Genomic DNA, 8,622 nt, shown 5'->3' with positions numbered 1-8,622 from the left:
GTCCTCCAGCCCCACAGCCCTCTGAGATATTTACGCTTTTGTTCATCTGACCTAATATTTCTTTATGTGGCTCAGTGTCATATTTTGTTTATAATGCTCCTGTGAAGCAGTTTGGGACATTTTATTATGTTAAAGGTGCTATATAAATATAAGTTGTTGTTGTGACCAAAAAACTATCTAACTTAGCCTTGAATATACTCAGTGATGGAGCATCCACAACCCACTGGGGTAGAGAATTCCGAAGGTTCACAACCCTCTGAGTGAAGAAATTTCTCCTCATCTCAGTCCTAAATGATTGATCCCTTATCCAGAGACTGTGTCCCTTTTTCTAGATTCGCCAGCCAGGGGAAACAACCTCTCAGTGTTAAGCCCCTTCAGAATTTTGTATGTTTCAATGAGATCAACTCACATTCTTAACTCCAGAGTGTACAGGTGCTACTTACTCAACCTCTCATCACAGAACAACCCTCTCATCCTAGGAACCAATCTAGTGAACTTCGCTGTAGTGTCTCTTTCCTATGATATGGAGACCAAAGCTGTGCACGGTATCCCAGGTGTGGTCTCACCAAAGGGGACTTTAATTATCCTGATTTAGACTGGGATAGTAATAGTGTAAAGGCAGAAAGAAGGAAGAGGTTCTGAAATGTGTTCAAGAGAATTTCCTTGATCAGTATGGTTTGGGCCCAAAATGGAAGGAGGCATTGCTGGACCTGGTTCTGAGGAAAAGGTGGGTCAATTGGATCAAATGTCCATTGGGGAAGTTTTAGGGAACAGTGATCATAGCATAATAAGGTTTAGGTTAGCCAAGGAAAAGGACAAGGAGCAAACTAAAGTAGAAACACAAAATTGGAGTAGGGCCAATTTCAATGGGTTGAGAATGGATTTGTTCCAGGTATATTGGAATCAAAGATTGGCAGGCAAAACTGTAAGCAAACAATGGGCTGCCTTTAAAGAGGAGATAGTTTGGGTACAGTCAAGGTCCATTCCCACGAGGGGGAAAGGTAGGTGACATAAAGCCAGAACTCCTTCGATGACATGAGAGATAGACAGTAAGATGAAGCAGAAAAGGGTGCATATGACTGATATCAGTTTGACAGTACAAGTGAGAACCAGGCAGAATATAGGAAGTTCAAAAGGGAAATGAAAAAGAAAATTATAGATGCAAAGGAAGAGTATGAGGAGAGACTTGCAGCGAACATAAAAGGGAATCCAAAAGTTTTCTATAAGAATAGTGAAAGAGGTAGTAAGAGGAGAGATTGAACCAATTAGGGACCAAAAAAGTGATCTACGCATGGAGGTAAAGGGCATGGCTGAGGTACTAAATGCATACTTTGCATCTGTCTTTACCAAGGAAGAAGATGATGCTCAAGCCATAATCAAAAAGGAGGTAATTGAGACACTGGATGGGCCAAAAATTGATAAAGGGCTGGCTGTACTTATAGTTGATAAGTTACCAGGACCAGATGGAATGCGTCTGAGAATGCTGAGGAAAGTAAGGGTGGAAATTGCAGAGGGACTTATTAGTGTCTAAGTTCTGTTAATGGATGTTAAATACCTAGTTCCAGAGGATAGTTAAAAGCATCTTAGCTGCTGAGACACTTGCACTGATTCAAGCGCTAGATATGGGTATGTATTTATTGAGTATTTTAAAGGAACTCTTATATAAGCGGCAATCGGAGAAAATTTTTCCTCTAGAATGCTATTTGGATAAACCATTCTCTCTGGGACAATGTCCACTTGACAAAAAGTGTCACGGAAAAGAGGCTGAGGATTGATCTCGCTAGTGTAAAAGATGTGTTGGAAAGAAAAGAAATTTCCAAAATAAAATGGGTTGACACAAGTCATCAGTTGTCGAATTGTTTTACGAAGGGAGGTGCTTGCTCAAAGAAATTGTTGGATGTCCTCGAAGAGGGCCATCTTGTGTTGTGATGAGTTCAGAAAATGTGGAATTTTTTTTTGTTAAGATCGTTTTGTTATTCCTTTCAACAAGTTTTTTTATTGTTTTAATAAAAAAAAGGGTGGAATATACAGTATGTTAATGGCTGGTGCTGTTGAAGGTTAGTAGTATAATACATGAAAGACAGAAAAATGTATCATTATTTTGTCTCTTTTTTATTATATATGTGTTTAATTTAAAGAAAAGCGGAATCTGTTAGTGGCTAAGTTCTGTTAATGGATGTGAAATACCTAGTAGTTGAAGTTAATAGGGTGAACAGGTGTTGGGTGTTGATGAGTTAATTATATTTAAATGTGTATATATAAAGAAGAGTCAGCAAGTACTTGCTGGGTGTTGTTTGGAGGGGAGAAGTAAGCTCTGAGGCAAGCAATAAACCATCTCCACCAAAGCATTCTAGTTTCTGTGTCTTTGTCACAAACTGGCTTGGAAGTTTGTCTAATAGGACTTGCCATAATCTTCCAATCCTTCTTAGCTATGGGGTGATGCCTGAGGACTGAAGAATTGCAAATGCTACACCCTCATTCAAAAAAGAGTGCAAGGATTAACCCAACAACTACAGGCCAGTCAGTTTAACCTCGGTGGGAAGAATGTTTTTCAAGATGATAATCCAGGACAAAGTTAACAGTCACTCAGACAAGTGTGGATTAATTAGGGAAAGCTAGCACAGATTTATTAAAGGCAGATCATGTTTAATTAACTTTATTGAGTGTTTTTGATGAGGTAACGGAGATTTGATGAGTGTTTGATAAAGTACCACATAATAGACTTGACAGCAAAGTAGAAACCATGGAATAAAAGGGACAGTGGAAGCATCAATACAAAGTTGGCCGTGTGACAGGAAATAGAGAGCAGTGATGAACGGTTGTTTATTGAGCTGGAAGAAGGCATTCAGTGAGGTTCCCCTGGGAGTTGGTATAAGGATCACTGCTTTTCTTGATATATATTAATGACCTAGACTTGGGTGTGCAGGGCACAATTTCAAAATTTTCAAATGACACAAAACTTGGAAGTATAGTGAAGTGTGAGGAGCATAGTGATCGACTTCAAGAGACATAGACAGGCTAGTGGAATGGGAAGATACATGGCAGATGTAATTTAACGCAGAGGAGTGTGAAGCGATACATTTTGTTCGGAAGAATGAGAGAAAATATGAAATAAAGGGCACAATTCTAAAGTGGGTGCAGGAACAGAGAGACCTGGGTTTATGTGGACAAACATTAAAGGTGGCAGGGAGAAAATTGAGAATGTAGTTGAAAAAGCATATGGGATCCTGGGCATTATAAATAGAGGCATGGAGTACAAAAGCAAGGAAGTTGTGGTGAACCTTTATAAAACACTGGTTCGGCCTCAACTGGAGTATAGAGTCCAATTCTGGGCACCGCACATTAAGGAAGGATGTGAAGGCATTAGAGAGGGTACAGAAAAGATTCTCAAGCATGGTTCCAGGAATGATGGACTTCAGTTACATGGATAGATTAGAAAAGCTGCAGTTCTTCTCCTTAGAGAAGGTCAAGAGGAGATTTGACAGAAGTGTTCAAAATCAGGAGGAGACTGGACAGATCAGATTGAGAGAAACTCTTCCCACTGGTGAAGGGCTAAGTATCTGAAGACACAGATTTAAGATGTTTGGCAAAAGAACCAACAGTGACATGAGGAGAAATGTTCTTACACAGCGCATGGTTAGGATCTGAAATGCACTACCTGGGAGTTTGGTGGAGGCAGATACAATCGGGGCTTTCAAAGAGAATTGGATGAGCACCAATAAGGAAAATTTGCAGGGCTATGGGAAAAGGGCGGGAGAGTGGGACTGCTGAGTTGCTCTTACAGAGAGCGGACAAGGACTCAACAGGTTGAATGGTCTCCTTCTGTGCTGTAATCATTCTGTGATTTTATACAGTTGTAGTAGGACCTCCTTTTTTTGCACTTTAATCCCCTCGCAATAAAGGCCAACTGCCAAAAGCCTTCCTAATTGCTCGCTAGACCTTCATGATAACTTTCTGTGCTCCTTGTACATGTACACCCAAGTCCCTCTGAAAATCAACATTTGAAAGTTTAACACCTTTTAAAAAATATTCTGCTATTCTATTCTTACTACCAAAGTGAATAACCTCACACTTCTCCACATTGTACTCCATCTGCCACTTTGATGCCCAATCACTTAAGTTATATCTTTTTGCAGCCTCTTTGTGTCTGCCGCACAACTTATATTCTCACCTAGATTTGTACTATCAGAAAACTTAGATTCAGTATTATCGGTCTCTTCTGCTAAGTCATTAATATAGATTGTAAATAGCTGAGACCCCGACACTGATCCTTGCAGCACTCCACTAGTAATCTCTCCTGTCCTTCGCTTCCCTTTTGTTCTTCTGCCCCCCCACCTCCCCACCTTTCACTTGCTCAAAGCCCATTTCATTCCTAACCTTTCCTAGTTCTGATGAAAGGTCACAGACCTGAAACATTAACTCTTTCTCTCTCCACAGATGCTGCCAGACCTACTCAGTATTTCCAGCACTTTCTGTTTTTATTCCACTAGTAACAGCCCGCCAACTTGAAAATTCACTGTTTATCCCTATTCTCTGTTGACCAATCCTCCTTCCATGCTGATATATTACTCCCAACTCCATGAGCACTTATCTTGCATGGCACCTTATTGAATCCCTTTTGGAAATCAAAGTATACTACATCTACTGGCTCCCCTTTACCCTACTAGTTACATCTTGAACAAACTCTCAAACATTTGCAAAACATCCCTTTCTTAAAACCATGTGGATTTTGTCTGATCATGCTATGATTTTCTTGTTAAGACTTCCTTAGTAATAGATTCTAACATTGTCTCAAAGGAGATGGAGGAATTCCTGAAATGCATTCAAGAGAACTTTCTTGATCGGTACATTTCTAGCCCAATGAGGAAGGAAACAGTGCTGAATCTAGTTCTGGGGAATGAAGTGGGTCAAGTAGAATATGTTTCAGTGATCATAATATCATCCTGTTTAACATTACTATAGAAAAGGATAAGGAATAATCAAACATAAAATTACTTAATGGAAGAGGGCTAACTTCAGTGAGTTGAAAGGGATATGGCCCAGGATGATTGGAATCAAAAGTTGGTAGACAAAGCAGGAAGTGAATAATGGGAGGCATCCAAAGTTAGAGCTCCCTGAATGAATAAAGGTGTAGAGATTGAAATGTAAGAGAAAAAAGGGCATGACAAATGTTAATGGGAATTATGTGAAGTAGGGTGAGAGGAGCTCATATGGAGCATAAACACAGGTATGGACTTGTTGGGTTCAATGGCCTGTTTCTGTAAATACTATGTAAGATTTATAATACAATAGAGATCCAAGCTGAATACAGAAAGTACAGAGGAGATCTTAAAAAGGAAATAAAAGGGGCAAACAAAGAATATGAGAATAGATTAGTGGTTAACATAAATGAAAACCAAAAGTATTTTTAAAAACATATAAATAGTAAAAGAGTAGTTAAAGGAAGGGAGGGGCTGATTTGGGATTAAAGACAAGATTTTCTTCTGGAGGCAGAGCACATGGCTCTGGTACTTAATGAGTACTTTGCATCTGCCTTCACAAGCAAGGAGGATACTGCCAATATAGCAGTAAAGGAAGAGATATTAGCAGTACTGGATAAGTTAAAGTTAGATAAAGAGGGGGCACTTAAAGAGTTGACAGTCCTTAAAGTAGAATAGTCACTTGGTCTGGATGAGCTGCATCCTAGGTTACTGAAAGAAGGACAGGTGGAAATTGCAGAGGCTCTGGCCACAATCTTCCAATCCTCCTTAGATACAGGGTTGGTGCCAAAGGAACGGAGGACTGAAAATGTTACACCCTGTTTAAAAACAACAGTGGTATGAATCCGACAATTATAGATCAGTCAGCCTAACATTGGTGGTGGGGAAATTTTTAAAGACATGATCTGTGTCAAAATCAATTACAATCTGGAAAAGTATGGGCTAATAAATGAGAACCAGCATGGATTTGTTAAAGGAAAATGGTGTTTGACTAACTTTGGGCTGAATTTTACCAGCCCTCCGACGCCAGGGTAGTGGTGGGGGGCCCGGAATATTCTGCTGGGAGAGGCCTGCCACGACCCAAGACGCCGGGAAGGCCCCGCTGCATTTTACCGTGGCGGCAAGGCCTTGGTGTGGTGGTGCGGCATTCATTTCAATATGCAAATGAGATTAAAATGAAAGGATAATTGCCTACCTGGTCGTGACAGCCGTCCCATGCCGATATTCCGGCTGCTGGCCAGAACTTCCAGATCTTCGGATTTCTGAGGTATGACACTGGTGGGGAGGGGGGAGGAGTGTAGATTTCAAGATGGGAGGTGGGGGAGCGGGGAGAGCTATTGTAATTGGTTGTAGGGATGATGGGAAGGGGTTGAGGGTCAAAGGTTTTGAAGTTAGGGGGGAAAGTTCAGGAAATTAAAAAGCGTTTTTCTGGGGGGATATGTCACTGTAATACTTGAGGATACTGGGAGGGTGTGGGAGAGGGGAATCGAAGATGAAATTAAAGTGTTCAACAGGTTCTGGTGAAGCGGCACCTTTAATTATTGAAATGAGGTTGAAGGGCCTGGAGCCCTTTTAAAACTGGCACCGGTGCCTGCGTGGTGACATCAGACGCTGTTCCCGGGGATGGAATGCCCCCCCCACCCCCCCACATCATCGGTGGTGGCCGTTGAGCTCCCACACGAAATATCGCGGGGGCTCAGCGACGGGCGATCCGCACAGGCGGATCGTCAACTTCAAAGCACGCTGCCATGATTTACGGACATTCATAAAATTCAGCCCTTAACTGAGTTCTTTGATGAATTAATAGAAAGGGTTATAAAGTGTGCATGGACGTTCAAAAGGCATTTGTCAAAATACCACATAATAGACCTAGTAGCAAAATAAAAGTCCATGGGATTAAAAGGGTCGTGGCAATGTTACTACAAAATTGGCTCAGGGACAGAAAGCAGAGAGTAGCGGTAAAACAATTGTCTTTCAGACTGGAGGGTAGTTGTGTTTGCCAGGGGCCAGTATTAGCACCACTACTCTTTTTGATATACGTTAATCACCTGGAACTGGATATACAGGGCACCATTTCAAACTTTGCAGATGATGTAAAACTCAAAAATGTAATAAACAATGAGGATAGTAACAGCCTTCAGGAGGTGATAGGCTGGTGAAATCAGCAGAATCGTGGCTGATGAAATTTAATGCAGAGAAATGTGAAGTGATACATTTTGGTCGGAAGAATGAGGAGATGCAATATAACTTAAGTTATGCAGTTTTAAAGGAGGTGAAGGAACAGAGAGGCCTGTGGGCTATATATAAACAAATCTTTGAAAGTGGCAGGACAATTTGAGAAGGCTCATTAAAAAAAACAAATAGCATCCTTTTTGAAATATGCGTAGAGTTCAAAAGGGAGTTATGCAAAATCTTCATAAAATTATGGTTAAGTCCCATCTGGAATATTGTGTTCTATTCTGGGCACCATGCTTTTGGATGGATGACAAGCCTTTAGAACTGATTTACTAGAATGTACGAGGGATGAGGGTCTTCAGTTACATGAGGAGACTCGAGAAGTTGGGGTTGTTCTCCTTAAGAGATTTGATAGAGCTGTTTAAAATCAAGAAGGGTTTGAGGGACTAAATGAGGAGAAGCTGTTTCCAATGCAGAAGGGTGGATACCCAATTAAAGCCATTGGCAAAAGAAACAACGGTGACATGAGGAAACATTTTTTTAACACAGGAAGTTTTTGTGAGCTGGAATGCACTGCCTCAAAAGAGTGGTGGAAGCAGATGCAATAATAACTTTCAAATGAGAATTGGATAAATACTTGAAATGAAAAAAAAATAGGGCAATAAGGAAAGACCAGGGAAGTGGAACTAACTGGATTGCTCTTCTAAAGAGACAAAAGGGCGGCACAGTGGCACAGTGGTTAGCACCGCAGCCTCACAGCTCCAGCGACCCGGGTTCAATTCTGGGTACTGCCTGTGTGGAGTTTGCAAATTCTCCCTATGTCTGTGTCGGTTTTCTCCGGGTGCTCCGTTTTCCTCCCACGAGCCAAAAGACTTGCAGGTTGGTAGGTAAATTGGCCATTATAAATTGTCCCTAGTATAGGTAGGTGGTAGGGAAATATAGGGACAGGTGGGGATGTGGTAGGAATATGGGATTAGTGTAGGATTAGTATAAATGGGTGGTTGATGGTCGGCACAGACTCGGTGGGCCGAAGGGCCTGTTTCAGTGCTGCATCTCTAAACTAAACTAAACACAGGCATGATGGGCTGAATGGCCTCCTTCTGTGTTATATCATTCTAAATAGAGCACCTGTCCTTTAGTGATACACATAGGTCTTGTACTCTACAAAATACTTCTTTGAACAACTCCCACAGTTCATATGTGGTTTTATCCATTAATTTTCTGCAAAGTCTACTATCGCCAATTTCTGTCTCATCCCTCTAAAGCTTACCATACTTTAGTTTCTGGCTCACCCATCTCCCCCTCAAATCTAATATTGAGTTCCGCCATGTTATGATCAGTGTTAGGTGTTGCACGAGAACCTAAGAAATTGGAGCAGGAGTAGGCCATATAGCCCCTTGAGCCTGCTCTGCCATTCAGTAGGATCATGGCTGATCTACTAGTGCTGCTTCATTTTCCTGCCATATCT

Source organism: Heterodontus francisci, chromosome 6 (assembly GCF_036365525.1).
Source record: "Heterodontus francisci isolate sHetFra1 chromosome 6, sHetFra1.hap1, whole genome shotgun sequence".
Taxonomy (NCBI): domain Eukaryota; kingdom Metazoa; phylum Chordata; class Chondrichthyes; order Heterodontiformes; family Heterodontidae; genus Heterodontus; species Heterodontus francisci.
Note: the sequence above shows the minus strand (reverse complement) of the source record.